A 24753-nucleotide genomic window follows, 5' to 3' on the forward strand; every position below is an offset into this window, starting at 1 on the left:
ATGTTTTATCTACAGCTCTGACTGGATTTCTTTTGGGGAGGGCATACCGTTGTTCTCTGCCTACCCAATACACAGTATAATGAAGCCCTTCTTTTGAATATGACTTTTCCATCAGTGCAAATAGTAATAATGATGTACCTAATTTCCAGTTGCTGATGGATGACTGCCTAATTCCAAATTATACCCAGGCACTCATGAAGGTACCTGATCACCCATGTCCAGAATAGGGTCTCAGGTGGGATGACATAACATCCAACAGTTTTGCCTGATTAGCACCAGAGACTCAAAAATTACTATTCAAAAATGTTCATTGAAGAAGCTTTAGAATATACTCACACCTTACACTTACACAATACATTCTCTGTTTCAGTAGGAACTGGAGAGAAACAGTGAATGATATTGCTTTAGTTTGTCATAAAAGTAGTTGAGGATCAAACATGGAACCATACTGAAGACCCTCCTTTGGGGCTAGCCTATAACTCTTGTTTGCAGAAATGTTTTTCTATTTCTATTACAAAATTGTTTCCAAGCATAATTCAAAAAATTTCTTGCGTTTTCCCAGGAGTTATACATGTTCAATTTCTTAGCAGAAACTCCTAAGAGACTTCTGGACACGCTGGAGATGTCTGCTGTACATGTAGCTGTCTAATCTACTATTCAGTCATAAGGACTTAAATGTTAATTGGAAAATCAGATTATTAGCCTTATTTCTGTCTTGGACCTACCCAAGAAAGAAATGTTTTTTTAAATAATCTGGAGTGACTAAACCCCATAAACCAATGAAAAAGTATTAGGTGTCAAATTACATGTTAGCACAGGGGTTCTGCAGTGCCCAGTGATACAGACCACACGTGTATTGTGCTGACAAAGAAAAAAATCTTTTGATTGGAAACAACAGTTGCAAACCTACACCTTTCTGTTATAATAAGATATAGGCAGAGAGAAACTAAATTACATCTTCACATAGAAAAGCACTGCTAAATACACAACGTTGTAGATGCAATTTTCTCTATTCCTCTCATCAGTGTTTGGCCAAACTCCCACAGATCTTCCAGTAGTTATTAGATAAAACATTCATCAGCCTTTTCACCACTCTTACAGCTAGAGGTATCACCTTAAATAAGCTGGAATTGAACATGACATTTAATGTAAAGCTCAGCACTACTAATGCAATCACAATTGTCTCTAGAGCAACCTGCAGGATGACCCCTCTCTGACATATGTGAGCTGTGTATCCTTCTTGGTATCCTATTCCATATCCCTTGCCTAGACATTCTACACTGCTGAGGATCTCTTTTTGCTCCATTTCATCCCCAAAGCAAGTTGTTTGTGCCATTTCCTCAACACTACTACCTCTTCCTCCAGTACTTAATGCATACACACCTGCAATCTCACACGAGGATGTAGCTGTCAAAAATTTTTTCATGTGGCCAGTGAGTGGTGTTGTTTGGGTTTTTTTAAATTTATGAGGGGAAATAAAGAAATTTTATGCCCTTACCCATGAATACTTAAAAAAATTATGAACACACTTTTGTCTGGCAATAGCAGAGAGGGTCCTTACAGTACATGAATTACATCAGGCAGGGAAAAGCAAGTAGAAGACACTGAATGGCAACAGCTTTACAATTTCTGTTTCACTGGGGCAAAACAAAAAAAAAAAAAAAAGGCTTTTTGAAAGGTTTATTGAGATATGATGTATTTATATCAAATTATAAACTTATAATCTACTGCACTGCAGATGGTAACAAGGGGAAAACTGCAAAGCACTCTGGTGAAAGCCTCTCACAGAAAAGCTGTTTTGGGTTACCTGATTTACTCGAAGTTCACAATCCTTAATTATCAGTGTCCTGGAATTTTATTTTTACTATTTATAGATCTGCAGTAATGATGAAATTTGAAGAAACCCATTAGAGTTCATTAAAAATAACACTGACTTTGGGGAGAAGGAAGAGAATTCTATTCCCATTTCCAAGACACAAATGCAAGACAGAAAACAGAAAAGACAGCTTGAAACTTTTTACAAACTGTGCACTGAAGGATGAGATAGAGTCCAAGCAGGTATGATCCTGGTCAATAATATTGTTTCATAGCTTAAAAAAGGGTGGAAATCTCTTGGGATAACACATTGATTTGTTGACAAGCACAGTGTTCATCATGGGGATATTAACATAACAGTTGGGGTATCTGATTGTCACTTCTTCAAGCAAGGGACATTTCAGATGGCTCTCTTGAAAGCAGTATAAAGACCTCAAGAAATGTGGATAGTCATTGCAAAAAGTTGTTTGCATCATTTTCTGTTTCTCTAGGGATGGGTGTCTTGGTAAACATAGTTTATAGGCAGAAAACAAATTGCTAAAAATATACACATGGCTTGGCCAATAGCAAAATATATACAGAAAACCTGATGAAACAATTCTCACTTACAGATGGCAGCAAACAAGCACCCAGCACTTTCTATTAGACCTTTAGAGGGGGATCATTTTTTCACTCTTTTTAAATACCATTTGGGGACTTCTGATTTAGCACTCTGCTCGCCTGTGGAATGAAACAGATTTCACACTATTCTCTTGTGTTCTGATGTTCTATGAAAAAACAAAGAAATTTGATTAATCAAGATAACGTAGTAACTCCACCAAGGACAAAACCTTCCTCTTATGCAACTATTTTGATGTTTTATATCACCACAATTAACCACTGAGAGATTTAAACAGAAAATCAATAGCTACAGCAAAATCCCAGCATAGCTATAATATTCTTCGTCCTGCTGTAGGTTAAAACTCAGCTTGAAGGGATAATGCAATGAGGTTGACACAAAAATAGTGGCTCATTTATTTTCTTTCCCTTATTATTATCAGCAGTGTTAGATGGACAACTTAGAATAGAAAGGACAAAAATCATTTTTTCCAAATAATAATGGCAGAGCAAATTCGTCTGGACTCCAGTGGAAGCCAAACCTCTGACTGCAAATATCTCTTGCACAGAGGTTCACAGAGGCACCACAGAGAAACCTAGAGGGCTAAATTTTGTCTTTGATGGAATGGATATTTATTACCTTTAGAAATATAGGATATGATGGATATGACTTACTGGAGTCTGTATCTAAACCTGGAGTGAGAGTCAAAACTTTTTAAAAGCCTGAAATAAAGCATAAAAGTTGCCATAATTGATAGGGTTCCAGAGCTTTAATCTAAACTTACCAAGGAATAAAATGTGAAGCCTGAATTTCAATACCTTCAATTAATCAGGACTCCGACTTTTGTAAAAGCTAGGGACAAGTTGCTTGTTTGTGTTTCCTGTTTTTAGCAGCATCTTATGTGTTTTCTCAATTTAAGAGACATGCTATTTTTCAAGAAACTCACTTCTCGTAAACATTCTGTTTTGTCCTTAGTCACAACAAGTTATTGAATATATTTGTTAGATAATTTGGTCCAGTTCAGTGAACTACAGCATATTCCTGAAGGCCACTGGTTTGAAGCAATTATTTTCTCACTTTTCTCAATTCTACTTTTTTTTTTGTCTCACAAGTTTTCTACAAGTCAGTCTATTCTGTTTTTAAAAGAACTTCAACTTTTCCTAAGTCCCTTCTCTGCAATCGTTCTAGCATCATTCCTAAATATACCACCAGTAATCTCATGAATTCTAAGGTTGGGTTTTTTAAAAATCAGCATCAAGATACTTTATAATATTATTTTATTTACAAGTTATGGTGGGAGCAGCCCACAAGAAAGATGGGCATGGCAGTTCTCAAGGGTATGTAGTTTTAAGACAAGAAGAAATATTTAAAATAAAAGAAGGAGGGTTTAGATTTGATATGAGGAAGAAATTCTTCACTCTGTAGGTGGTGAAGCACAAGAACAGGTTGCCCATATAAGCAGTGGATGCTCCATCCCCAGAAATACTAAAGGACAATTTGAACAACTAGACAGAGTAGAAGGTGTCCCTGCACATGGCAGCAAGGGTGGAACTAGATGATCTTTAAAGGTCCCTTCCAACCTAAACCATTCTAAGATTCTACAACTCTAAGATTCTAAATCAAGCAGCAGAGCATAAGTGTGGTATATATAACTTCTGAATGTTAGCATATGAAGCATCCAGATTAGAATAAGTGGCCGCACTGGAATTTAGCAACAGCAAACTCTGACACCTATCAGAAAACTTGGGCTGCAAATGATCATTTCAGAAGCTATTTTAAAGCAGGCTCAACGCTCAAAACACCACCACTTCCCCTCCACCCCCTGAGAGATAGAGAAAATGAGATGTCAGCAATCAACACAGTCAACAAAGATCCAATGCAGCATCTGACAGCATTTATGTTAATATCACTTTCTTGTCCCACAGTCCGAAGAAATATGCTGTCAAAGCTCCACATGTAACTGGGACATCTCACTATGGTTGTCTCATCCTCAGATGAGGATCTCCTGACAAAAATTTGAACATACAATTAAGCTTTCTTGTTTACCAATGAATTCAATATTTGAGGAACCTATGATCCAAACGCAAGTCAGAGTAAAGATTAATTTGTGGACACTTTTTTTAGCCAATTGGACATATGCTGTTCTACCAAAATTTCCTAATAGCTGATCATGAGACATTTAAGGAGGTTTTGATCCCATTCTGCTTCACCGAGCATTAAACACTATATTTCTAGCCTCCTCAAAAGAAGTTTGTTTTCATGAAAGATATTTTAAGCCAAGATCAAAAGATTCACAGACAAGAAAAATATTTCTACTTACTTCCAAGTCTGCACTTAAAACCATTATTAGATGTCCAAATTATTGCAGAATTATTTCTGCTTACCTTGTACAATGGTACCAAATTTTTTAGCCAGGAAGAAAATTTCTCTGGGGTTAATCAACACACAGATGTCTCCTTTATATTAAATATAGGAAGCAAAATGAGTTATGCTAAGCAATTCCTCTACAACGTGTGACTTTAAATATTACAGTGCATTGTTGTTAAGAGAAGGAAATATAATGGTGCAAGGTCTGGTAATTTTTAAAAATTTGGACCCTATGTTAATTTGGGAGGAGAGGAGATATATTCATGTGAAAGTCAGCTGTTAATTTTTATTTCAAAATGTACAAGGAATATTTGAAAAACATAGGTATTTTTCAGATTCAGATTACAAATAGTTCTTAATTTAAAAGCATTTTCTATAGGAATTTGCCTATATTCAAGTTCTGAAAAGACATGAAACATCTGGAAAGCAAAGTGAAAAAAGTAAATGCTGGTTTTATTATGATTTTCAGTTTGTTAAGAGGGCCAGAATCAGGAGTACTGTGTAATTCTGATTTGCAATTCTATTTAGATTCTATATGCTAGAAAGTGCAGACCCTTTCACTGTCAGAATCTCCTATAAGAACACTGTGTCATCCGCTTGAAATACCAAATCAGTGTTTACACTGGCACCTGGAAGTTTCAAATGTTTACTTCAGGATACTTCTAGGCCTAAATTATGTCACATGTCTATACATAAATGAGTGCACTGATGTTTGCCACCCTAGTAACAGGCAGATGCTTCACTTTCCAGGTCTAGGGGCTTATTTCCTTCCCATGGCTCTCAACAGTACCTCCTCTTACAGAGGAACTGCAAGAACTGGATGGGATTTTTCTTTTTCCTCTACTAATATATTACTTTTCTTACTTCAAAAGAATTTTAAACAGAGTCAGGAATTTCTCAACAGGCTCGGCTGGGGACAGCTAAAATATTTCATTTTGCAGTCTTGATCTTGTTTTTGATATTTTTGAGATAAATTTGCCAGCACTTCAAACTAAAAATCTGCTTTTTCGAAAGAAAATAATTTTGAAACAAGACAGACATTTCAACACTTTTAGAAATCTTCTCCTTTCTATTCTATATATTATTTCAAGTCGATTGATTAATCAATACTATTTCTGGTGTAAAGAATTCAGTTTCAGCAAACACAAAACCAAAGTTTTGGCAAGGAAGTAATATGAGAGCAGTTTTCTTCTTTTAAGAAGAATCTTCTCACCCCTGAGAAAATAAATTGTGCAATCCACTTGTCCCTATGAAACCAACAGTAATGGGCATTGTTTCTAAGGAAATTTCCATACACCATATGATGCACCAAGATGAACCTCTTAAGACTCATTCATATTGCAGATAATCCCAGCCAATACTGTTCTTTGAAAGTTATTTTAAAACTTAGAATGGGTAGGCACAAGATTATGAGGGAGTTTTTAACACTTGAGAGTATAGACACTAGACTCAACAGAAGTAGGGCTGCATCTGTAAGATTCCCCCATACTGGGTGTATTTTAAAAAGACAGACCCTGGGTTAAGAAATTAAAGCTTTTATTAAAGTGTTTATTTAGCATGTTCTGTGTCTTCCAGATGACATGTCCACCTAGTACAACTGATGACTGACAATATCCAGGATGTCTGTGTCTGCTGAGGAAATGGACTGAGACAGCCTGTGAGAATATACTCCATTAGTTACTCATCTAGAAAAGATTTATTCTAGTGATTAAAAAAATAACCTCTTCTGCAATTCTTTGAGACACCAATCCCTATTATGATGCAATTCTGGAAGCTGTCTCACGGTATGGTTATAACTAAATAGAGTAGGATTCCCTACCGGATTCCATGAGGAATCAAACTGCTGGAAGCATGAAGGTTTTGTGTATGTCTGCCTTTCATCTGAGTTTTGCCTTAAAACATAAGAGGACAGGAGGTGGGCTAATGAATTTCTTTAAGATTTATGTAACTAAATTAGCCCACTTCACTCCATGCAAATTCCCAGGGACTGCTGAACCACTCACTAATGAATACAAATATAGGTAATTACATTACAAGTTGCTTGACTCTAGAATGTCTGCTTCAGCAGTCAATGACAACATGGCCAATAGGAGCATTAACCACATTTTACACTTCAAAAATGCTGTGTCCTTTTGCACATTAATGACTTCCTACATTCCATACATTTACAAACTATGGTAAGTTGTGATAAAGCAGAAGAGCAGTAAAAATGCTATGTGTAGTAGTGCAGAATCTCAAGTAAATAGCTTATGTGTAATACTAAATAAAGTGATGATAAATTTATAGACACACTATGCATGGTTGGGACAGGGAGTAGAAGATACTGCAAAATTATATATATTTGTTTCTTTTGTCTTTTCACTTCAGCTTTACTAGGGTTTGGAAGGAAAAAGAGGAACAGTTTGACTTCCTGTGCAAGAACACACAACCTTGGTGTATAAAAATATGAAAGATATAAGCTTTTAAAATCATTACTACCCATAATAAAAATGCTGACTTTTACCAAAGGAGGAAAAAGCATGAAAACACTTAAAACATTACTTCATGTTCAGTAAGAATTGCCAGGGTTCATGAGGACACATTGAGGTCTGGTAGGAAGACAAGCAGAGAGAGAGGGAAGCCTGGAAGTGCCTTTTGGAAGGTTAGTCTAAGATCCTTGTGGAAATGGTCAGACACCTATAGAAAAGGTACAAGAGTTTAAAATATACCTTTCTCTAAATAGTTACATGTTAAACAAATATAGCTTTGCCATAATGAAATTATTTTATTATAGAGCATCACAGTCATAATTCAAGGGGGAGAATTGTAAAGTGAGAACTCAAATCAGACCTGCTGAATGATCTAAGCTGAAGAGCACAACTGCATTCTGTGAACACCAGATATTATCAGAGACTTTAGCTTGAGATTTTACAGATATAATAAAAATATGTATTCCAAGAGTGCATATAGCTCATGAACTTAGCTACCCCTGGAAAACTACGTGAAATAATTCTGTATTATTCTATTAATTCATTATGTGGCTGCTGAACACATGAATGAAATGAAGGCAAAAAAAGCAAAGGTCTCAAAATTATAACTCACTCCCTTACACTCTCTTTTTCAGTTTTCTGTTGCATAAACTGCCCTTTGTTTTGTGTTTAGATTATTCTGGTGGCTTTGAGCAGCCAATAGGAGGGCTTATGTAAGATAATAAAAGAAAGAACCAAGCACATGTGTATTTATTTGCCTGAACTAAATTAAAGCAGTTTAATTTCTGGTTTTTTTTTTTCCTCTCAACTCAGTATATTTATAAGGCAACACAGAAACAGTCTCTGAAAGTTTACCCTGTTTTTCAAGGGAGATGAATGAGATACAAAAGGCCACTGTCTCAGTAGAGCACTCCGATTTCATTAGTGAAAAAGACAGTCCTGTACAAAGAGCTGCCCTTACATAAACTTCAGCCATTTGAAATTATGGCTTATGTTGGTAGCAGAAACTTTCCAAATGCTGAGACTAGATTACAAGAGTACCAGCAGTGTTCTGGGCCCATGTGGAGAGTGTTTACTGTTTACATTGCAGTTTCTCTGCACTGGAGGTGCAACACAGATGCAGGGAAAAACAGCAGCTTTGCCATCCCATGTGTCTTTGCAATCAGCCTCATCATTGATTTTCTTGTAATTTCCTTGTGAACTTCTTCAGAAATCATTTATCCATTTTGCAAGCATGCCTCCAAGGGTAACATATACAACCTGAATACCAAAGAGCATTTGAATTCTAAAACCATGGCAAGAATTTTCTACTTACACTATTATTCATATAGATCAGAAACACACAGACCTTGAAGGCAGTGCTGAAATGAGTCAACTTTCCCAAAGCTTCAATGCCAGCATGAATCATAAATATATTGTTTAGAGAAATTCAATGTCACAAAAGTGCATGACAAGAGTTTTATACTTTCTTTAGGCAACATGTGTTTTATCTGTAAATTGTTGTAATCTCAGTGCCACACTGATCTTTGTGCTAAGCTAAATTAATATTTGGTAAATAAAGCTGGTCAATAAAGATCGTTTTGATAGCAATTGTGAAAAACTCCAAGTGCATCAGACTACAATAATTTTCTTCAGTACTGATTAAATCAATAACAGCTAAATCATTGGATATGGAAAATTATTAGGGACGTGTGAACATTGCATTGAAAGGTATCACACAGGATTAGCTATATTAATTTCAACTAAGTCAAAAACACAAGGAAGGGGAAAAAATGTAAGATAATTGCTTCAAAAAAACCAGTGAACAATAAATTTAAATACTAGTTCTTCTTTGAATGAGTAAAAAAGTAACAGCTAAAAGTAAATGTCATGTTAGGACATTATTGATATCCTGCAAAATCTGGGTTTTTTTTCAACAGACAAATAATATTGAAGTTCAAACAAAACCACTGAGTACTGCACACAAATAAATCTACCAAGATAGCCAGCTGATGATAATTTCTATGGAGTCCATCACAGTCATGAATATACTCTTAAGCTATTATATTACCCCTTTATACATCAAAAATGAGGCTGCCTTTAATTTTCATGTGGTGCTTCAGTTTTATCCAAATTCTGCAGTACACAATCCTCTCTTCTAAGATTGAATTACTATGACAAAACAAAGTTTTAGTTTGTTTGCTTTGTCTTCGCTTAAAACCAATAAGAATTTGTTCTTACATGCTATTTGTTCTTACCAGTGAAGGTGATTAAAAAAAAAAAAAACCACAGACCCATAAAACTAATTGGATACCAATCATCTTTTATGCCTTATAATATGATAAAATTTCTACTGTCTACTAAAAAATTAGAGAACACAGGAAAATTAAATAGAGCATAGAATAAGAACATACCTAGACAGCCCTATTAGGAATTTATTTGCAGATGAAACAGTACAGACAGGTTTGCTCAGTCTCTGTAAACTTACTACTCAGCACAATAAAGTTAGATTTCTACAAACAGCCTGTCCCACAGAGGTCCTCTAGTCTGTGTAAAATAGAGGAACTCACTATTGTTATGAGAGCAGAAGGACCACCCAATGCTTAAGGAAAACCAAGTAATACTTTGCATGGAAATGCAGGCTATTTTTGTATGGAGAGACTGCTGGATTCCCATTAAAGAACTGAGCTTACCAAAGGGCAAAAAAAAAAAAAAAAAAAGCCAGAATTGCCTAAATATTGCACCATCTTTTAAAATACTACACTCCAGTGAGCTACCTACCTTCAGCAAATGTTCTCTCATTTTCGAATTGTTATCTGTCAAAGAAGTATTAAGAGTGGTAAGGACTCTGGAGATCTCCAGTTCTCCAATCAAACACAGGTGTGTTTGACTTATCTATACATGCAGATATAAAACACACATATGCATGAAGGTTTACACACACACACATATATATGTATATATCTAGGTTTCTACATTTTCTGTTTGTGTACCTCAGAGAAAATACCAGTTATTTGGTTGTAGAAAGTTCCAACCATTCTTTGCTCCTAAGACAAGACAGGGAAGGTTGAGGAAACAACCACATCACCTTTTTTCAGGAAAATCTCATCAAAGCTGTGCAATTGTCCATTAGCTGGTGACCATATACTTCTGAAATCTTTTCTCAGCTTCTCATTCTCTTTTAAAAAGCATTGCACTTGAAATCCCTATTGCTCCACCCTGATATAATACGGCTCTGCAGCCAATAAAGTTATTTTAGTTTCAATACTTCTACAGTATTGAAACTAAAATATGATAACTGAATAACAGTTATTCAGCTTATTTACTCATGGAATATTTGAATGGCAAGGGACAAACCTTTAAACTTCACAAATATTTTACTATTTGTTTGACTGGCACCCTGATTTCTTATAGGGAGATGCTTGTCTGTGTTTTAGTTTTCAAAAAAGGTACAGAAACTGCTCTAGCCTAGCTAATATAACTACAAATGTTGATTCTTACAATCTTTCCTTCTTCTTCCTTAGTTTAGGTTTCTCAGAATCTTGAACGATATTTTTTCTTATACATGTAGATTTTCCCCAAGAGTTTTAGAAAACACAATGCAAGAGAGGGATTGTTGTCATTAAAACCACCAGAGACCCATATCTTACCCATACAGTTATAGATAATCTCTTTGTCATAAGAAAAATTAAAATCATACACTGCAGCAGGTCTACTGTATAAAACCATTAAAATGCTCCTCTGGCAATATTAATTTTAACTCAAGCTTACAAACACATTGAGCTTTTTTTGCAGCCTTGGAGATGTCTGCGTATCTTACAGTTTTGTCAGTATCCATCATCCATCACAGATACACAAAGCTACTAAGACAACTCAAGAAAAAGGCACCAGGAGCATGGCTGGAGGCTGTGCATTTACTAGCTCAAGCTTTTTGGTTGCTCACTGAACTCATATACCTTTCATGGTTGATTTCTTTGGACAACTACCTACGGAAATTAAAAGAAAATGTAGGGGGAAAATCTGGGCTTGCTAGGAGATGAATAGACAAAACACCTACTGTGTCTCCAGCCAGTTATTACACCTCAACAGCTTGAAGGCTTACCCTCTTCCTTTACCTGCACTTCAATTTACACAGTTCCATTCTCAATAATACATCATTATCTACTAAGCAAACTCCCCTGATAATCATGCATCTTTCAGAAGGTCTGTGCATCATCTAAGGTGCAATATCTCATTTTCAGAGCTGAATCTAATATATGGCTATATCCTATTATAACTTCAATTTCTGCAATACTCATTTGACTGTGATATGATACAGTCTCTAAAAGACAGATCATTGCTCCTGCTATGATAATGGATCAATATTTTGCCTTAATTGTTCTGATTCTGATGGAGTCCTGAGTGTTTTTGGTTGAGGAGAAGTCAGGCAGTTGAGGCCTAATTAAATATAAATGATACCTGAACAAAGGTTTCAGTAGTGTCAGTCACTACATTATTACCTTCATTTGCTCTAGCTGAGTTAGATTTAGATAGCCTCAAAATTAAAATGTTTTAAACTATGTATGAGCTTAAAATGTAGTAGAAGTTCTGATATGGAATGACTTACCACCACCAATGACAGATTATTGTTAAAACAAAACTTTTTTTTTTTGAAGCTTGGAGAATGGAAAGCACATCAATCAGATGATCTCTTCTTGAGGAAAACCACAGACCTGTGGCAGTGAGATACAACATTTCCTAGTTACTTGATAAGAGCAATAATCACCCTGTACACATTTTCTGTCAGTAAAGAATGTAAACCACTCTTCCTGCTTATTACACATCATCTAGTAATCAAAAATTCACAGACTGTAACATCCACTTTTTTTGCTAATTAGACTCAGCCCCTGCTGATGGGAGCTGACATTACCCTCTGCACAATTAATGTCTATGCTGCTGCATGATGAAGTCAAAGGAAGATATTTTCTGAACTTCCTTCCCCACAGCCCTAGGTTTCATCTGGAAAAAGTTCTGTCTGAGCTACATGGATTACTAGCATAGTCAATTCAAGTGCTGACAACCTTAACTTTCTTCTCTAACTGGAATAAGAAAGCTTAGGCTATGGCACAGAAGCCTCACGCATTAAATCATCAGAAACACTCTTTTAATGGTGGATACCTTGCAGTGTTTTCACATTTAGAGCTGGCAGTGCTAATGTCATTCTCTGATGAGAAAAGAGACATGGCACAAAGACATGGGATATAAGTTTTTACCCATCATCTTTTTTTTTTTTTTACTTTTCACTTTAGAAGTACAACAGGTGCTTGTAAGAAAACCACTACTCCAACTTAATCATGCTCACTAAGATAAAATGCTAAGAGGCAGTTCTAGGGAGAGAATGACAAAACACATTTGCATAGCTTGCACTACAGATTTTATTTAATTTAGGAAGAAAGGCCTGTGAGGCTTACGGCATTGTCAAAAGCTGTAAATATTAAAGTGCCTTCAGTATTTCCTCAAGTGCTAAGTATAAGGTCCTTTGGATTCAGAGGTTAAGTTGAACTGATGAAATCAGTCTTCATACCCTTTCAAGCTCATCTTTGGAGGGTAAATATGGTATGGGTGAACCATATCATCTTGAAAAGAGTTTCAGTTACTCCACTGGAAGAAAATCCCATTCAGCTCTGGACTTCCCAAGTACAACCACAAAAGTCTTGTTTGTGAATTAAAATAAATATACACACACAATAATAATAATTTTTGTCCTTCAATGAAAAGTCCTAAATGCTAACAAAAAGAACTAGATTACCACCAATACCTTCTTCCACATCTAAAATGTATCATAATGTATTACATGCCTATAACACACATGTGAAATAGTTCATTCAGTGTTTCCTCCTACCTTGGTTGATCCAAGTATCTCATGCTTCAATATGTATACAAAAAACTTTCTAGAATAGGCACATTATTTAATAATCAAATTATCTTATTGCTTTTTGAACAAACAGATAAACATGTATACTATCCAGATCTGACATATGATTCCTAGACTCACTAAAAATAACATCAAAGAAGAAATGGAGTAAATAAAACAGCTTCAGAAGGAAGGCCAAAAAGCACGAAGGTGTTTACCTCATATGGGAAAGGATGGATTACAGTCTCCTTTTCCTGTTTGTACTCCCAGAGTATTCTTACACAAAGGCTGATGAAGGGAAAATGAAAAAAAAATGAAGGGAAACAAGAAGTGCCTGTTAGCTCTCTACAAGTGACACAAAACTTCACCTGTAGAGCAAAGAAAAGTGTCCTTTGGTGCAGCTGTCAGGTGGGTCTAAATCCTATGTTAAAATACATAATCTGTCTTTAAATATAAGTACATCAGGAGTAAAAATGCTTGTTTACAATTCGAAACTTGTTTTAGAGGCATTTCTGTATACAATAAGCCTTTCAGCTAAGCAGTGAATAAACTCAACCTCATAAAATTTTCTTCTGTTTCAAATAGATTTTAAAAGCCTAGTCTAGACTTGTCCTTTGTTCTGGCAACTCAATTTAAAAGAAATTTCAATGTTACCAAAACCATTTTGTTAAGGACCCTTTTTTTAATCTGCACACTTGAAGTAGTTTCTTGTGCAAAGAAAAAATCCATTACTTTTTTTATCTGACACTTGTAGAGGTTTCATTTTTAACATAATAAACAATGAAAAGCTGAAGCTCACTTTTTCCTCTTTTTTTTTCAATCTGTGAGAAACAGGCATAGATGCATGAACTATAAACCATGAAGATAAGTGTCTTTAAAGCTCAGAAACTAGAGATGAAAGTCTCAAAGTGTGCTGCATCATTTTACAACTCATGTTCCAATCTCAATATTTGCATTTGTCTTCTTATGATATTTTCTAAGGGAACATTTCAGCTACTAAAAATATGTAATAAACAGAAGTGTAATAAACCGAGAAAATGTTGCCCTTGAGCTTTAGAAATTTTTATCGAAAACCATGCAGTGAACTTCCAGCTAATATGTTATGCAATATGATGCTTACAGTACCTGCTCTCTCAAATACACATAGGCATGATACCATTCTGATGAACAAAGCAATACTTGTGTAATGAACACACATGCACTCACAAGCTACTTTCAGATGTATTTAGTTATTGAAATATGTTACTGTCTAATGAAAATCAGTATCTACACTACTTAGTCTTCAATTTCCAACAAAGTATTTTGCTGATTGCATCATTTACCATTTTAATACTGTCTTATTTAGGTATCGGCTGTATCAGAGGAACTTCAGAAACATTTTAGGATTAATTTTCTGAAAGAAGAAAGGAAGGAATCAGAAACATTCTCCTCCTAAAAGCATTTTAAAATCCAACCCATACTTAACTGACACAACATGCCATCTGAAAAACAGCATTACTGCCACTTCGACAGTATTTCAACTTCAGGACACATCGTACCCTGGCTTTTGCTGATGGAAACCCTTCAATCTATCCTTCCAAACTTAACACTGAACATTACACAGATTACAACCATCTTAATTATATCAAGTTAGAAAGGATACTCAGTGATATTTCACCAGAAACAGTCTTATCTCTTTTGCAAAGAAAAAAAAAAATCAAACAGCAAAACCTTAGAATATTAAAACACTATAAATAGCTTTGGGGTGTACTTGTCTGACCAAATGGATACAGCAGTTGTGTGCCAGCCAAGACAACCACTGGAGAACCGAGAAATTTTAAGATCATGTCTGATTTAGGAAGGTGTGTATCTTTAACAAACATCTTACCACACATACTGTGCCATGAGTATATATGACACATATATTATCAAACAAAGTCGGTTTTTCTAGAACAAGATAGTTTTGAAGGTCAACAACTACAATAGTCATGAGCAAGAGCAGTACCCTTGATTTGTAAAGGCTATCCTAGACTATGTGTTAGAAACCTTGTACCAAGTGTAAAGACTCAGTCAATAGTTGTATAATGCACTTCAAGTAGAAAGGGAGAGTAAGACAAGCCCTGGCTGCAGAATATCCAAGGGCCTGGCCATGAGATCCACTCTGACAAGAGCAAGAAAATCCCAGCAAGTGAGTACGCTTTCAAGAACTCTTTCCCCAAAATTCATAATCATTCTACCAGAAGGACAGGTAAACAAAGTCTTAGCATTTCTATTACCCACCAGATTTCCATTTCTCTATCCACATTCCAGAGCAGGATTTGGCACTAGCTAATATAGGTCTTATAAATAGTAATGAGGATGACAGGATTCTTTCCAATACTAAATCTAGGAACTTACTCCCGGTGACATTCTCCAAACGCAAATAAAACTATTGCCTAGCTGACTTGGATGCACTTGTGCAAGACCAACAATTTGTGGAAATGGTATTTGGTACTGGCTGGTCTCATATCTGGTGTGGTAAGCCAAAATTTATCTCCACAGCAGAGCATTCCTTAACGCAGTCAGACTCAACACACAGAGAACAGATTGAGCACAGCAGCAGGATGCATGACAGCAGTCAGTGATCCATACTGACTTTAGTCCATACTTGTCCCTTTTCCCAGTAACTGCAATTTGCCTACTGATTGTGACCCAGTGGTCACAAAAAGTACTACATGAAAATTTGGTTCCACAAGACATGTCACTATTTAAATGTATTTTCAAAGACTACTTACAAGTCAGCTGCCCATTTGCAGCCCAGTTCCCAAAATTAGAATATCTTCCAAGACCAGATTTGTTTTCAATCAAATTCTAAGCGTCTTAATACAGCCCCACTTATTTCTGTGGCTACTTTCAGAAATGAACTTTTCCTTTCTGCTTATGTGTTATGTCTGGCGTGGTAGAGATGACACCACTCAAATATAAAGAATGTTTTCACAATATTCTAAAAAGGGTTCCAAAATATGCCTGTATTTTAAACTCTGTGCTTTCTCAGCCTGCATTGGACCATCATGTCACAAAGCATGATGAGGCAGCTTTCATAGACTATAATTCTCCTATCATTCCTCTTCACAGATCTGAATGCAGAATGATCATGTGACAAGGGTTAGCTGCTCCCTAAGTGACGAGGAGACAGAAGCCAAATGAGATTAAAAGGTTAGCAAGGCAGAGCACCATCAGAGAGGTAGCAGAGATAATGGTCAAGTTCAACCAAGAGTGCAAATCAGCAGGGAGATGCATAACCATAGGGCAGGTCCCAGATCAAACCAGGAAAACAGTCTGTGGGTCAGAAGAAATTGCAGATCATCAGGGTGAGATAGTATCCAGAGGTCAGTGAGCAGGTTCAGAGGCACAGAACAGGTCAAGATAGAATGCCAGTCCATGGGTTAGGACCCAGAATAACAGGATCTGTGTCTGGGCGCACAAATGGCTGAGCAAGCCAGCAATCAACACTGCCAGCACAGCTCAGACAGAGGCTGAGAACTCCAGACCGAGCCAACACAGAGCTCTTTGGTTTACAGACAGAGATATGGATGGAGGCCATAGCTGAGGCTGCTCTGGGCCATTAGAGATATTAGTACACTCAATGCCCTAACGTGGGTGATCCTTGGCCACCTGCTCATGATTTGGAGATTACCCAACAATCTGTGGTGATTAGACAGTTATGTGGACAATGCAAAAGAGATACTCCAAACTTGGCAACCCTCACTGGAAGAACTTCCCTAGAGATTCTTATCTTTATCACTCAAAGAAGAGGGCAATATTCAATTTAAGCCAAAAGTAGGATTTTTTTTTTTTTAGGTTTAAAATGAAGCACCCTCAATATACAGTTTTAGCTGTGCTAAGATAGCACACAAAACGAGATTAATAGCATTCAGATAAGCATTAGACTTAATAGGCTTAATGAGAACATGTGAAATAGAATAATTTTAGAGAGAGATAAAACCTCAAGCTCCAAGGCATATTTCTACCAGGAAATGAGAGAAGCTAAAAAGTTCATTCCATTATGATTCACTTTTCAGAATAGTCATGATCAGAAATGAGCACTTGAAAAACAAAGAAAACAGACAGCCCTCTTCAGTTTTTAAAAGGAGCAACTTATATGCAATACAAACTGTTCTCATCCTGGAGGGCTTTTAAAGTTCCCCTCTTCTACTTACAGTTATAACTATGGATGCTTTTTAGATAGTGCAAATCTATAAACTCTAATGTTCAGATGCCTAATTTCATAGATTGTCCAAGAGTCTAGAATGTCTCTTGGTGGATCTAGCATTCAGCCTGTGTCTAATTTCCCCATTTGTGTTACAGCATTAATAACATTTTTCTAGTTCACAGTATAACAAATATTTTAACAATTGCAATAGATGAAGATACTAAGAAATTTAGGGCAGATGACAAATAAGGGTTGGATTAGGATTCACTAAAACACATGCAGACCACCAATGATCAAGTTTCAACCATCACCTTACTCTCCCCTGTCCACCTACAACAGAAAATCTCAAAATTTTCAGCAAGGATTTAAGATTGGGGAATGATGAAATATTCAACCTTAGGAAGACAAAAGTGTCTGGGAATGACACTAAGTTGAGAGGGAGCATTCATCTGCTGGAGGTAGGAAGATTTTGTAAAAGGATGTGGAAAGGCTGGATAGATGGGCCAAACCAATGGTATGAGTTTCAACCAGATAGTGCTGGGTCCTTCACTTCAGTCACAACAACCCCAGGCACCACTACGGGCTTGCAGAAGAGTGCCTGAAGAGATACCCAGCACAAAAGGACCTGGGGGTGCTGGATGTGAGCCAGTGTGTGCCCAGGTGGACAAGAAGGCCAGAGGCATCCTGGCTTGTCGCAAGAATATTGTGACCAGCAGGACCAGGCTGTGCTTGGTACTGGTGATGATCTACCTCAAATCCTGTGTTCAGTTTTGGGCCCCTCAGTAGGAGCCTCACACTCTGGTGCTGAAGGTCCCCCATACTAAGGTGCTGGAGTCTGTCCGGAGAAGGACAACTGAGCTGGGAAAGAATTTGGAGCACAAGTCTCATGAGGAGCAGCTGGAAGAAGGAGCTGGGGTTTTTTAGCCTGGAGAAAAGGAGGCTCAGGGGAGACCTTATCACTCTCTATGAGTCCCTAAAAGGAGGCTGTAACCAGGTAGGGATTTGTCTCTTTCGTCAGGCTGCTAATAACAGGAGAGAGGTCATAGCCTCGAGTTGCACCAGGGGAGGCTTATGTTGGACATCAGGAAGAATTTCTTCACAGAAGGAGCTGTTAAGCACTGAAGTGGGCTGCTCAGGGAGATGGTGGAGTCACCATCCTTGGAGGTATTCAAGAAATGAATGGACATGGCACTTAGTGCTATTGTCTAGTTAACAATATGGAGATATGTCAGCAATTGGACTTGCTGATTTTAGAGGTCTTTTCCAACCTAAAAGATTCATGTGATTGATTTTGTGTGTGATAAGGTTGCCAAATGCCTTAAGACATTGGACTTTATCCTGTGTTGACTTCATCAACATCCTACATAAATAGCCTTTTAGTCAGTTCCTTGACTTATTGCATGATGAAGGCTCCTGCAGGAATACACCTCACTCTTCCCTTGCACACTTTTCATAAGCAGTTAAAACACATAGTTCTGATGATTAGATTTTGTCTGGCATTAGATTTTATTTATGTTTTCATACTTGTAGGTATGCTTTCTCAAAGTCAGCCTCCTAACTACAAGAAACAAGAAGATTCATTTTTGCAATGCATTAGCACAAAGCGCCCCTTAATGGCCTGACAGCCTGCACACTAAACTGATAATCTTATTTGCATAAGAAGAGAGGCAGGAAGTGCATGGAGACAGATGGGTGAATATTAATTAATGCTTATAAGGCTGAGGAAAATAAGCAATTTGAAATTTGTAATACCCTCTTCCCAAACACCCTTGTCTTATTTACATTATAATATAATACTAGAAGACAAAATGTACTAAATGCATAAGGAGCTAAAAGCTTTATGTTAAGTATTTTTTGAAAGATAAGGACAGGAAGATGCACAGCTAAGACTGTTCCAGCTCAGCTCTTACAACACTAGAAGAGGGAAAAGTAATTTCTCACATGCTAGAAATATCTTATAACCAGAAAACTATGTTCTTTAAACTTGCCTTTAGGCGAACATCTCAACCAAAACTCACTAAATATTAGAACTGTAATGCTATTACTGAAAATCTGATCTGGTTGCTGATGAGACACTATAGACAGAGCTATGAATATTGAAGGTTAGGATGTCAATATAAAGACTTGTCCATGGTTTCCATGTATTCTATCATTCCGGCAAACAGTTACCATTACTGTGAAGCTGTGACTTTCTCACTGTCAAATTAAGCACAGCACAGCAGCTGTGATGCTGAACGTGTGCCATGTGTTACCTCAGAACAGAGCTGATCAGGTACAACCAAACATCACATCCACTCCAGCTCTGAAAACTGGGGCCTGTGTCCCTTGCACATAACCAGCACGTTATTGAATACATCATGTAAAGAATGTGGCTGCACTTCCCCAACAAAGTCAGTCCACATGCTGAAAGACTACACTAATTATGTCCATAAAGGACAACTTCTGTGCTACTGTATGCACTAGATACTGGCACACTAATGTTCTGCTGATATTACTGCATTCTTGTACAATTTTTTTTTATAAGCCTTCATTAAATACCTATTCATCATACTTCAGTATGAAAAGGGCAGCTTTTGCATGATTTGAAGTTGATGGCAGTATAATAAGTTAGATGAAAGAACAGCCTTGAAATGAGAATAAATTTTTCACAATTTTCAGGCTTCATTTCTTTTTTAGGCAGGAATAACAGGATCTAAAATTGCATAACTGCATAAAAAAGCTATATCACTGATATACAATAGGATGTTATTTTATTCACACCCAATAGTAACTCAGTGGACCTGTTCTGTTCACATGTAGATGAGTAAAGTCTAAAGTCCTATAAATTTTGCTGTGAATTAATTCACAATGTGCCTGCAATGACTCTGAAAAGTTGATAACTTGGAATTGTCCCTTCCAACCCAGCATGTTCTGCAATTCTATGATTAAGAGTCCACATCGTTTCCACTGCACAGATCTGCCATTTCTACTAAAAAGGCAAAATCAAGGCCTTAAAAAAGAAATGGGGAAAAAAAAAATTTAACAAGAGGGTGAAAAAAAGGAAAAAAAATCGAAAAGCAGAAAAGGAGAAAAAAAAAGACCAAGATGGAGAGGAAGAAGAAGGACAATAAAAGTTTCCATAGTATTTTAGTTGGGTAGATCCTTAACCTCAGGGAAATTGAGAGACTTCTGTTGAATGGGCAGCAACTATTTTAAAAATTGGAATTCTATCTGTATGTCATGTTTACTGCTCTTGATGAAAAAAATTACACACAAAATTTTTTAGAAATACATTTCTTCTTTCTTTTAAACTCGGATCGTCAATTTTTCACTATGCTAAAACTGCAATTCCTCTTAAAAATAATAAAGAAACTTTTTTCCTGGTAAGAATGCATAGAGAGATCAAAATTACATACATGTGTGTGTGCATGAATTCATGCTTGCTATAAGCAAATAATGTATAGGCATATACTCAAGGTTCATTTCTAAATAAATCAAGAAATATATTTAGACATGAAGCACAATAGATTACTTGAAATCTCATGAAAGTCTTTATTGAAGTCAAAAACACTGTCAAGCTTCATGCCCCCCTTTAGTCAAGATGCAGATGAGGTAGAGCTCCTAGACACCTGCACAGCTCCCCATTCTACACAGCAGTCTGTCCCCCACACTCCTGGGAAACACGAAGAGCGGGTTAGCCAGGACTGTGTACCAAGAAAACATGGTCCCTGAGAAACTGCACAAAAATATTTGCCTGGGATCTCTTGAAAGTTCATTGACCTGAAGGTGATTTCAGGACACACTTTCAATTTTAACCTACAGAGGTTCCCAACAGAAAACAGTGACACAAGACTTGATAGTGAAACAACAAATGCCACTAGTTTAAACAACCAGATTTTCCTGGGTTCTAAGTCCATGGGTGTTGGTTCACAGTATGAAATTTCAGATAGAAATGTTAGTTTAAGGAAAGACAATAGATTTTTTTAAAAGATTTTCTAACCAGTGAGCATCTTTAAGCTTTGAAACACGTAAAACTTTATTTAACTGAATCAAATACGAACTTATGTATAATTTCTTGTCTTGGATTCCCTAGTGCCATTTAACAATCTACAGTGTTATGGTAGTCAACCTTATTTCATTCACACATTTTCAGGCTAAGAAGTCTTTTTAAAATTTGTAGTCTTCACTTTTAGCTGTATTTAATCCTTCCTTAAACACACCTCCTTCCTTTCAATTTTTCTTTTATTTTTCCTTTGGGCTACCTCAGAAAACTTTCTCTATTGGACTTTTAGAGCCTTACATCAACAACTCATCTCTATTTTTTGCAAGATGCTCCTACTCCCGTAAAACAGTAATTCTTTGAACCTAATCTGAATAAAAAGGATTGACATATAGCCATTTTTTCTTTTTTCATTTAGATAACAGGCTTCCAACTCCAAATCATGTAACCTGTTAAATGTCTTCTGAAGACAAGACATAAGGAGCAAAAATATGACAAAATAATAAAAGAGGATTGACATATAATCACAGCAATAATTCACAGACTGTTCACAGATTGACTCCCAGATCTATACCTCAATATAGAAAAAGGATGATGCAGACAAAAAAACATTAGTATATTTCTGTACTTTTGCTTTATGTGGAGGAAGGAAAAAAAACCCAAGAAAACCAACAAAACAATGCCAGACCGTTGAAAGCTGTTGTTCTTATTGCACATGCCAAGACTTATTTAGACTATATCCAATTTTAAGACTCTCAGAAGATAACAGCTAAGCCTCCCTAGCATAGCTGGTTAGTGTTAAAATGAAATCAAATACCGATCACCCCAGAAGTACTAGCAGTCAGGGTTTTAGAACTGTTTCTAATAATAAAGAAAAGGTAGAGATTTTACATAGTGGGCAGAAAAACTAGAGAGAGCAGTGGAGGTGGGAAAGCAAAAGCATTAGAGATGAGAATAAATTCAAAATTGTTCTGTAGTCACTGGAGCACAAATGCAGCTCACCTAATATCAGGAAGATTATCAGGCATTTATCTGTCTCAAATATTAAAAATAACATGTAAAATAATGTTTTGATTTGCCTTAGAAGACACTGCAGTCAAATAGGTCCCCTAGCAGCTGTAGCACCTGCAAGTATAAATCATGAGATGCCCAGTAAAATTAGGATTTTAAATTAAGCTGGAACAGTTCAGAAAAGAACAGTCTAGTCAGTTCTGAGCTGTTTAAATCCACATGGGTAGCATGAGGGATGAAGAGGGAGGGGGAATAAAAAAGATTTGTCCAAACCAGACAGAGAGGAGCTGCTTTTTCCTCTCTATTCCTTGAAAATAAACTTAGAAGATCTTGTTTAACACTACTGCTATACCCTTCATAACAATTGAATGTGGGTTCCTATTTTAAGCCTTCATTCAGATTGCTCCCTATGTGATTAACAGAGATGCTGGAGAGCTTGAGCTCATCAGTTGACGAAACAGCTTGAAATGAGAACTGCTGGATCACATTTCAACATTTATCACAAGAACTGGACAATCACGTATGTAAATTTATAAATGTGGACTCAACTCAGAATTTTGAGTGTTCAGAATTATACTGTAGCCATGCATAGTTTACTGGTTTGATATCTCTCAGATGCATCTGTTAAACACACACGGGTAATGTTGGAAAAAAAGAACATGCACTGCTAACAGGGTTTTGAAGACAAGCTTATTAACATACAGAAAATAGGAGAAGGTCCTGGCTGAAAGCTACAAATGGAAAACAAAAGGTTCCATAATACTCCCCAATATATGCTTAGTCTGCAGTTTCCAGTGTTGGCATAACTTGCATATGGGTCTTAGAACAGGTTGCATCATTTGCTTTCTCCTTACAAAGAACTTACAAAGAACTGTCACCCTGAGAGAGCCAACAATTTGAGCCTGTAAGCATTCCACTTTGTTCCAGTCTAGAGCTAAGTGCATATTTAAAGGTAAAATAATAAACATTGTACACAACAGCCCTTAGGTACTCCCAAGGAATAAAAGGTTGTATGCAAAAGTAAAGGATTGCTCTGACTGTTTGAAATGAGCTAAGATAGATAATGACTGGTCCCATTTAGAGAATGAGATGTGAAAAACAGAGAGGCTGTGGAACATCAGAGTTCTAAAGCTTCTGCTATTACAGCCTTTTATGATTGAATCACTACTGCTTGATGGAGCATTTACTCTTAAATGACACTGTTGAAGACACTAATGAAGCAGGAGACCTGGTGAGATAAATCAACATTTTTAGCTTTCAAAAGTTATCATCATTATTACTAATTACGACACAAAAAGTATAATACCTAACAAAAAGCTATCTAGAATAATGCAAAATTGCATGGTTGTTCATTTGAATGACACTGAGGCAAAGAAAAATCTCTCTTTGTCTATGCCCAGTCTATTTGTGTGATAGAAAATTTAATCATTCATCCATTCCAAAATCAGCTGTCTCAACTTATTAAACCTCATTGAGAGGGCTGGTCCCAAGAAAGCTCTTATTTACATAAAATTGTTAAAGTGTTCACACACAAAATTGCTATAAAGTTTGTGAATTTTTAAAAGAATTGACAGAAGTGAATGTCCTTGCATTCAAAATCCAACCCAGAAAATTGTCATTTCAAAATCAGGAATGAAAATATTCACCAGTAAGAATAACTGAAATCAGTATTTATTTTTCCAGCTCCTGTAACCCATATCCTGTTTAATAGCTGATACCACAAAAATACAATCACCTGGGAAATCATGCTTGTTACAAAGCATTAGCAATTTACGACCACAGTAGATCAGAATGTGAGCACAGGTTCCTACACTCATGATTACGTGTATAATTTTTACACTTGTATTTATTCACACATGTGGTATGTGTTAAACACTTAGAACTGTTGCCATCAGTATAACAGTTTTGCATCCCTAGAAAATTAAAATAATCTGATATTTGAAGTTAGAGATTATAGCAAGTCAATCAAACATTATATTAATACAGAGATATCTCTGCTATATTTTAAAATGTTCTCTCACTATACTTTGAAGATAGAACCTAAAGATGGAATATATTATTTTATTGCTTCTAAATTTTGAAGAGGATTCAACGAAGAGCTCATACTAAAACCAAAAAATTATTTTACCTATAAAAGTTTCTAGACCAGTTTTATATAATAAATGTCAATAATAAAAATGAGAAAATGTAGAAACTATCAATATATTTGATTTGTTGTGTGATGGTAATGGTTATTTTATTAGTCCACTCTTCTCTGAATTTTAGGTGTCACTTAGAATACTCCACGTATTCTGTTCTACACTCCTAATTATCAGGTATTTTTAACACATGGGAGACTTGCATTCACTCCCATGACTGTGACATTAAGGAAAACCAACAAATACCCCAAGATTTTCAATCTAAGAGATGTCACAAGATACAGTATAACTGCCACAAAGCAAATCCTTATCCTGACTAGACCAGATTTTTTGC

The sequence above is a fragment of the Haemorhous mexicanus genome, chromosome 6, assembly GCF_027477595.1.
Source record: "Haemorhous mexicanus isolate bHaeMex1 chromosome 6, bHaeMex1.pri, whole genome shotgun sequence".
Classification (NCBI taxonomy): domain Eukaryota; kingdom Metazoa; phylum Chordata; class Aves; order Passeriformes; family Fringillidae; genus Haemorhous; species Haemorhous mexicanus.